Source organism: Phycodurus eques, chromosome 22, assembly GCF_024500275.1.
Source record: "Phycodurus eques isolate BA_2022a chromosome 22, UOR_Pequ_1.1, whole genome shotgun sequence".
Taxonomy (NCBI): domain Eukaryota; kingdom Metazoa; phylum Chordata; class Actinopteri; order Syngnathiformes; family Syngnathidae; genus Phycodurus; species Phycodurus eques.
Window position 1 is genome coordinate 2619480 of NC_084546.1, and position 9558 is coordinate 2629037.

The following is a 9558-nucleotide window of genomic DNA, read 5'->3' on the forward strand; positions in this document are numbered from 1 at the left end:
ATTCAATATTGTAATTATTGACTGCGAGCTGTTCCTAATATTCTGGTTACCTTGCTTAGCGCAAAAAAGGTACAAGGCGAAAGGTTTTGATTTGATAGCCGTTTGTTCCTCAGTCGGTGTGCTGATTAATTGGTAGATGTATGCGACCGATAACACATCAAGCAGAGAGGCAGCATACAAGTGACATCGAATACGGCAACATTTTGGTGCAAGTCCGGCTGATAGTCATTTAAGAAGCAGGAAGAGACTTGCTAAACAACAAACAACATGTGCACAGAAGAGCATTACAAAGTGGAGGACGGGTGTTCCTCATGAAGTTCTCTTCAAGTCTCATCACCAGCAGCTCGCCCGTATTCATGAAGCTCTCGGCTGAGTATTAATATTTAAACGTCAGTGCTCGGGCTAATAAAAGTTGAAGATTGACAAAAATAATAATAATTCCCCGCTCGACGTTCAGCCCCCCACCTCCCAAAAAAAACTCATTCATCTCTAATAATGACTTCTTTTCTGACAGCCTGCGAGTCTTCTCAGTCGTGGCTTTTCAAATCGAAAGCAAAGAAAATGTCCGTCCTTTTATTTTGTGCAACCGAACCTTGACCTGGACACCGCGTTTAATCGGGAAATGAATTCAGTTCATGTCAATCTTACCGCAACTGGTAATAAAGTGGAAGTCAGCCGCACAAAAACATTTATTAATTTAAAGTAAAAATAGTAATAATAATAATTCCATTTCATTCTATTGAAATTCTATTATTTTGTGAATTTAGGGAAATTAGTTTTTTCCATTTCTGGTTTCCAGGTTTAAGCCAATTATTTTTATTTAGGGTATTCGAAGTTCATATGAATTAAGCAATGAAGACGGTAATTTGGGAGGAAAAAAATAAACTTTTATTGAAAAAGCCTTACAAAGAGGTTTTCGATGTAATTTATGACTCCAAGAAAATCTATATTAACGGGTCAACATTTTCACAAAACTATAAAACGGGACCGAAATGGAAAGTATATTATCAAATATGAGGAGTTCAAATGCAGAAGCAGACATCTGCATTTTTTGTGAATTCGTTTCTGGTTTTGTTTTTAATTCACTGCCATTGACGGTTTTAGAAGTCAACTCTCCATGTTAACTGGGAAGGCTGGCAGTGAATGAGTTCATAAGAAAAACAGCAGCGAGTGCCTCACCGCCAGCTACGAGGGAAAATCGTCTTAGATGTTGCGAAATATTTGCGCGCGACGACAACGGAACGCCAACGCGACAGCTTTGCGGCTGCCGTTTCCCCCCGGATGAGCGTTATCCGACGACGGCCTCCTCTCTCGGTCGGACAAGCGGGCGGCGGTCGTGCCCTTTGCTCGCCGTTCCCGGCGGGCGGCCGCGCAAATCAAAGCCCACCTGATGTTGTCAGCTGGGACCATCTGGGATCGCAATGTACTCCAAACGAGCGCCGGCGTCGTCAACAACAACAACAACAACAACATCAACAACAGCGGTGGGGGACTCGAGGAAAAGTCAATTGTGTAAAAGTTGGAAGAAATTTAAAAAGAAATAAAATAAATGAAAAAAGGGACAGAAAAGCAATAAAGGTTTGCACTTTTTGTGAAAATATGACGTTAGCAACATTTCGACTCCCGATATTCAACGCCAAACTTCAACCTTTAATTTGAATTTAATCTAATATTTGTTCTTATGTTATTGAAATAAGGATTGAATTGAATTAAAAATATTATCGTAATATTTTATCATCATAAAATGACTAAAACTGCATTTTATTTTACATTTTAAATTATTGTAGGCTACTTTTTTATTTAGTTAAATTATGTGTGGGTTGACTTAATGTTCAGTTTCAGTTTATTCATATATATTATTATTACTACCTTATATTCTTCTAAAAAGTTTTTAAATGTTTATTGCAATTTTATTTAGTTTTATGTTGTGCTATTGGAATATTACCTTAAATTAAAGATTTTAGCTTTGATTTACATATTTTAAAATTGTATACATAATAGAATGTATTAAATAAAAAATATTGTATTTACTCATTATGGGAGGTTTAGTTCAATTTAATTTAACTTTGTACTACTTAATTTGATGCTATTTAAGTAATAATGAACTGGAATTCAATTCAAAAAATAAATGGAAAATTGTGTATTTACTCAATTTGTCTTAATTTGGTTTCATTCAATTTCACTGAGTTCTGAACTATTTTATTGTCTGCCATTGTAATAACACATTGAATTCAACGAAATGACAATGTAGTTTTCGTTTGAATATGTGACATTTAATAATTGAATTACATGCCAGTTAATTTTGCCGTGTTGCTACATTTGTGGTGGGGTTTTTTTTTCCGCCTGCACGGTCGTCACTCCGCGCACACGTTAGCTCATCGAGGGGCATTTATCAATATCGGCTGATTTGACTTTCACCGCCAAGCATCAAAATGGCCACCGGGATCCCCCACTTTCACCTGACCGTGCGCCCACTCAACACGCCGCGTCGTTATTTGCTCGCCGACTCCAAACGATAAATGATCACGCGTCTGGTGACTCCGCGCGCCGTTGTCCCGAGCGTCGGTGAGACGCGACCTTCGGGCGAGGGCCTCGTCGCCGTGGCGGAGAGGAATGCCGGCAAAACAACGGCTGATTTGTCGGAAAGGGCCGACGCAAAGAGCGGATCGATGGCGACCGGAGCCGTGTGCTGCTGTGCCGAACAGCTCAAAGCTCGTATCGACACACTCCCATAACGGTGAGAACAGATGGTCGCCACTCGTTAATACTTCATCAAAGCAAACGACTGCGGTCACGTCGTCTTCCCAAACGACTTCATTTAGCAGATTAACGGGCGGAAATGAATCTGTACACAAAATGCCTTCGGGGCTGACCAGTTCCTTCTGCACTGAAGCATTACAGCGATGCATTTTTAACAAAACAAGTTCATTCAAATGTATCTAACCTCACTATTTTCACTCGTTTTGATCTGAAAAACATCAGCACTTTCATTCCTGAGGCAACGTAATGCCGTGCGGTTTTACATTTCTCAGACAGTAAGTCTTCAACAGCGTTAGTAGAGTTGTTCTCAAGCCGTTTTTGTACTATTATTATTATTACATTTGTTAAAAATGAGCATGAATTACTTCAGTAATAATCACAATTTCAATGAATAATTGGTTAAACAAGCATATTTACATTCATTTCGAAAAATAAGAAATTGCACAGATTATTTCATTCAATGAAACTTTGTTGCATCAATTTAGCCACGGATGTATATATATATATATATATATATATATATATATATATATGCCTTTGCGCTGATATAATGTATTCTATGCAACCATAACTTCATATAATTTGTGTTTTAGTCCCCGGATGAGAAAGTAGACCTTGTTCCTGTCTCTCTCTTGGATATTATACTTATCACTGCTGATCTGAGGGGCGCCGCCTGCACAAGGCAGATGATAACTGCCTGCTCGTGCGCACGCACATGACGTCACCTAAGGAGAAATAGACAGTCACTACCGTTGTTTTTAAACTTTCTCCTTGCATTCAAGCTTTTATTCAATTAAATCTGCCATTATTGTCAAGGTTAACATTTTTCACTTGACATCGGGTTTCGGTTTTTAAAAATAGGTTTAATATTTAGGGTTGAGGTTCGGCTAACCACAAGTAAGGCCTGCCGGCGTTCAAAATAATTGCGGATGTGAGCGAGAAGATCCTAACGGAGAGGAGATCGGCTAACCTCCCCCTCGTGTACACCCTTGCGCTTCTCGGCTCGTTTATCCAACAAATGATGGGCGTCACTCTGCGCCGTGCTTTTATCACTCCCTGTACGAACGAACACACACACACACACACACACACACACACAGCGTGCAGTGTCTCTTATTAGCGGGTATCGGGCTCACCCGCACGGGCTATTAAGCGACCGAGGCTGGCGGCGGCGCCGGCACGTGAGCCCCAAAAGAAAAGCGAGATGGCGTGCTTCCCTCCAGCACTTCAAACAGGAAGTTGAAGCGAGCGGGCCAATTTGTTCCTGTGCGACAACGACAACGACAACAACACGCGGCGCAGGGAACTCCGACATGTTCTTTTTCCCGGCCAAAGGGATTTGCTGCTTGTCATTGTTTTGAACAGCTGATTGGATTTATTGATTATGACTCGGGATTTATGACCTACATGGAGCAAAAGAGGGCCAGTGTGTCTTTTTTGTTGTTGTTTGTTTTTGGGAAACTTCAGCCCCTGAAGCCGGTTTCACTTGGCAACATGGAATTTGGGACAAATGTCTACTGTGAGTAGACCCACAAAAAAAGTCTCAGGAAGCCATGTCTGAAAAGATGCAGGACGGCTGCCATGTTGATTTGAAACAGCGGCAGATTCGTATTTGAAAAGAAGAATGAGCCTCCGATTGCAGGGTCCAATTATCACTGCTCGCAGATTCAATCATCATGATGATTCCGATTACGAAGGGACAATTTGCAAAAGGCCCAAAAGGTCCGAGGCAGTTTGCAGTGATGCATTCAGGGACATTACTCCATGAAGCATTGACTCAAAAGGCACCATTAAGTCATGACGACTGCACAGCTTGTTTGGTATGTTCTTAAAGCCACAGCGAGCGCCACGCGGGCGCCAACATTCCATCGTCGGCGTTCGGCAATAGTTGAATGTTCACATACCGTCGGATTCGGGCTGCCGTGACCTTACGCGTTTGACATTTGCGTCGGCGAACGACAGCCGCGCATGTAAATGCGGGGCGACGAATGATTTTTATGTCGTGACTTCTTTCCATGTGCTCATGAAAAAGGAAGAAGAAGAGGAAGAGGGAGGAGGAGGAAGAGGAGGCCCGCAGTGTGTGCAGATTGCAGGGCGGCAGATAAGAGGAGCGTTTTATCGCTTCTTTTCAAGAAGCGGCGACCTCCTCGAGCGAACAAGACGAAACCCTCGTCGAGACAAAGCCCCCCCCAAAAAAAAAAAAATATATATATATATATATATATACATATACGACAGGTTTAGTGTGGGAGAGCCTTGTCAAATTTTAATAACGCTCACACGGCTTCGCTCTGATGAGCATCTCGTTAACTGCGAGGCCCCGAAAAAAAGAAAAACTCTGCACAAAGGTGACACAAAAGTATTGAAACGCGCCTCTGTTTAGGACCAAACACGGCAAAAGTGGTCACGCTGGCACATTTTGCCGTACTTTTTTCACTCGAATAACAGCTAACGTAAGCAAGTGGCACATGCGTCCAAAAAAGTCCACAGATTTTGTCGTTAGCGTGCTAGCTTCCAAAATTCCGCTTCTCTTCTCTTTTTTTTTTTTTTTTTTTTTTCCCTCTTGGGGCGCTCCGGACGGGAATGAAAAGGGAGGAAGGAAAGGAGAGGAAAAGAGGGCAAATGATCGTGAATGCAGCAGCTGTGTCGTGGCCAGTTGGCAGTCATGCTCGGATTCTTTCAACTCGGTGTGGGACCGTGTGTCGGCGTGCGTGCGGATGGAATATTGGGAAATATACCTTTTTTTTGGTTCTCGTTTTTTTTTTTTTTTTTTTTTTTACAGTGGTGCCTTGCGATATTAGCCATCGTTTGGCCGATTTTTTTTGCTTTGACTTGCGAGCACAAATCTCTGGTAAAACCAAGAGAACTACACATTTTGCATTTAAAATAACCTCATAGCTTTGTCCTGATAATGTATGTTTAGCTTAATGCTAATAAAAGATGGAAATGGCATTGGAATAGCATTGGATATTTAAACACAGGGGAGCGACGTATGTAGCATTTCATTTTTATCCTTTGCGAAAAATGACTAATATTAACTTTTTTTTACTGAATGAGTTGTGTAACTCTTCTTCATGAGTCTCTATGTTTGTATAATACTGCCCTCAGGTGGTCAAGGCCTGTACACCAGAAGGAGCAGCACAATGTTCATTGAATAGAAAAAAAAATAATTCTTTACATTTGATTGAATTATGTAATTACTGAATGCTTTTTAGAAAGTCAAATATTTTAGAATATTATATATGACAAAACGTTACCATTTTGGGGGTGGGGAGGAGGGAGGGGTTGCGGAGGCTGGAACAAATGAATGGCATTTCCAGTCTTCACTTTTTTTTATGATTCCTGGTGCATAGGAAAAAAATAAAGGTCATATTTCACCATTGAATCACTATTTTATATCAATTACAAAGTCTTGGAAAGCCAATTTTTCACCACAGTGCCATCCTGTGGTTTGGAAGGTGACTGCAACATTTTCCTTCAGTAGAAAACAACATGAAAACTGAAAATGTGCGAGTCAACACGAAACAAGTGTTGGCGAAATGATGCTCGGGTCATGTGACCAATCCAAGCCGGCGTACAGGAGGTATTTGCCCGCCTGCTCTGGGCTCGCTCGTCTCACTGCGGGCGTCGATTAAAATTACATAGCCGCCGCGGCACATTCAACATTCAGCCCAGTATGAATTATCTATTAAACATGACTGAAGCACAATGTAGCCGGCGCGTCGCTGTGATGAGCGGGACGCTCGCTCTGTGCTTTTTCCTCTTCCTCAGTTTCCTCATTTGGGCGCACACAAAGCCGTGAGCCGCATCGGCGCGAGACGATATCGTTCCTTTTTGATTGTCACGGAGCGATTCATTCGCCGTCCGTTAGGTGAGACTGACATGCAGACATTAATAGTCGATGGCACATGAAAATCACAAAGACATTACAAATCAATATACATTCAGCAATCAGTCTAATGATCCATCATGTAAAAACCCCGGACAAAAACTGCTAGTGGACGGAAAGCTATCGCTCATGAAACTCATAAGCAGACATGACTAGTCGATGACGAGCTACGTATCACAAGAAACTAATATTACAAGTTAAAAGAAATCTATCTGGTAAAACTCACAAGCAGACATTGCTAGTCGATGGAAATCTATGACAAGAAAGTCAGAAGGACACATAACTAGTCGATTGAAATCCATATATCATGTGAAACTCATAAGACGACATTGTTAGTCAATAGGATTCTGTCAATCTTATATGTAAAACTCCCGAGCATATATTACTCGTCGTTATGCAAATCTATCTCTCGCGTGAAACTCTCGAGGAGAAATTACGAGACGATGCAGATCTAGTTGTGTTGTGAAGCTCACGCACAGACATTACTAGTCGACGGAAAGTGGCTGAAGGTTAAACGCACAAGCAGACATTACCAGTGGATCGCGTTGGACACTGGAGATATGTTTACAGGGTGCGCGTGCACCTAATGAAGTGGTCCCTTCCAATTGTCACGCCTCGTCATCAATCCAATATTTAAGGTGGGTGGAGGGGATCATATCTTCCAGGGCCGCAGCCGATCAATATTCGCTTTTAATGCACAATATGCGCCGATGGATATGCGTCGCATTACACGAGCGCATGAATGCGTGACGTCGTCACTGCTTGAAATGAGCGCTTTCGTTATTAAACTGCCATCAATAGAACAACGTGAAAGACTTCGTCATCCCTGGGGAAGCTTTTGCTTTGCCAATCAGTCGTGTGTGTGTAAACATCACACTTTTGTACCGTCCGCTAGGCACAGTAATACTATTGAATTTTTGCCACTTATTTGCAATTTGTTTTTTAAATAACCCTTTTTTTTTTTTCAAATTCCAATTTGATTTTTTTTTTTTATAAATCAAGTCCTCCGACAGCCTTTTGTGTATGTCTGGAAGCAATTCATCATAACAATGCCCAGACATCATGCAAGAGTGCCCACTAGTGGCTGGGAGTATTTTGAACTGATACTGATTGGCTGCGTCATCCAAGCTGTAAATGTTCTTTGTTTGAGAAAATAATGTCGAACTTGATAAAGGAGGGTTTCAATTTAAACTTTACATTTTTTTAATTGTTTTTATCTTTCATGTCTTGCAATTTTTTCCTGATTCGAAATCCCCAAATCGTACTTTTTTCCACCAGGCTTGAGACTTTTGGTCCCGATTGAAATAAATGGGATCCATATATTTTACCTGTATGTTACCGAGAGCGCTCTGATTGTTTCCATATCCCCCACGGAGTTGTAGGATAGTAAACTCAACTTACCGATTAGCTTGTACAGGTGGAATCCAGCGTCCTCCCAGGGCTCCACGGTGACCTCTTCACCTCGGAAGAGACCACGTTAGACAACCTCGCATTGACGTCCTCTCGTTTGTTTTATTGTTGCTCGCCGTCGCTCGAAACGAGCTCGCTGTCATAACTTCAAACTGTCAACAAAGGTCAAAGGTCAAGGTTTGAATGAATGCTATTTTCTTATTGACGCAATCAACATTTTATTTATTAGCCCGCCTGTCACTAAAAATGAGAAATCAATTCAGCTCTCTAAACGTGAAATGTATTTAGAATTTTTCATTTTTTTCTGACCATATTTGAATGCTTATTGTATATAATTTTCCATTGCTTTTAATAAACGCGTATTTAGCTAAGTATAAAAACACTGGTAACGTTTCTGCTTTGAATGTAATTAAAATATTCATACACTTATTTAACAATAGTTTAATGCTGAATATTCATGTGTATTATTTCTCAGTTTTGATTGAAGTATTAGAGGTAACATGACTACCCCCCGCCCCACAATTTTGAAGAAAAAGGTATTTTTCCGAGATAATCTTACCACTTTTGTAAAAAAAAAAAAAAAAAACACTTGCAAATATTTAAAAAAAATCCCTGAAATAATCTAAAAAATATACATCTTTTTATTTTAATATTGTATCTTTCATCCTAAAAATATGGAACATTTTTCCTCATATTACAACTTTAATCCTAAAATTATACAATTCAATTATCCTAATATTAAGACTTTACTTCTGTTTCGCCGTCGTGGCTGCAGTGTCAAAGTCGTCAGTGGTTTGGCAGTGTGTCGATTTAAGACAAAAACAATCTACTTGTGCATAAATTATTTATTTATTTATTTTAAAACATGAGAGGGAACCCACCAGTGCAGAAGGGGATGCGAGAGCTGCAACCCCCAAATCCCTGCAGATGAAGAAGGGAAAAAATAAATTAAAAAATAAAGTTTGCTTCCTCAGAGGTGCGAGAGGGAGAAACAGCAACAACACTGACATCTAGTGGCGAGCTTCAGTACCGACAGGAAATGTCCCAATCTGGCCGTTTCTGTTCAAAGATGCAAACGAGACAATTATCACACATGCATATAGTTATACTTCAGTCTGAAAAAATGTTTTAATAAAACCAATGGGGGTGGTTGGCATCCCTAATGAAGTGGCCATCCTACACTCCTAAAATAATACGGGTAGTGAGTTTATTTTAATGTCATTTGCGACGTGCTGCGGGATAAATGCCCTGCGGAATATTTTAAGAATATAATTAAATATGCATCAAAAGGTTGCTAGAAAAAGCCAAAATGTGGAAATATAGTGTGCTATTTTTTTAAATTAAAAATAAATATGTAACCAAAAAAAAGTTGACTGTTACAAGATTCTGTATCATAACTTCTCTTTGAAATTTTGGGTTGTTTCATGAACATTAGTCACAAAATGTGTTTACAATCTAAACCGTTATTATAATAAAGCATAAAACATTGTATTCCGACA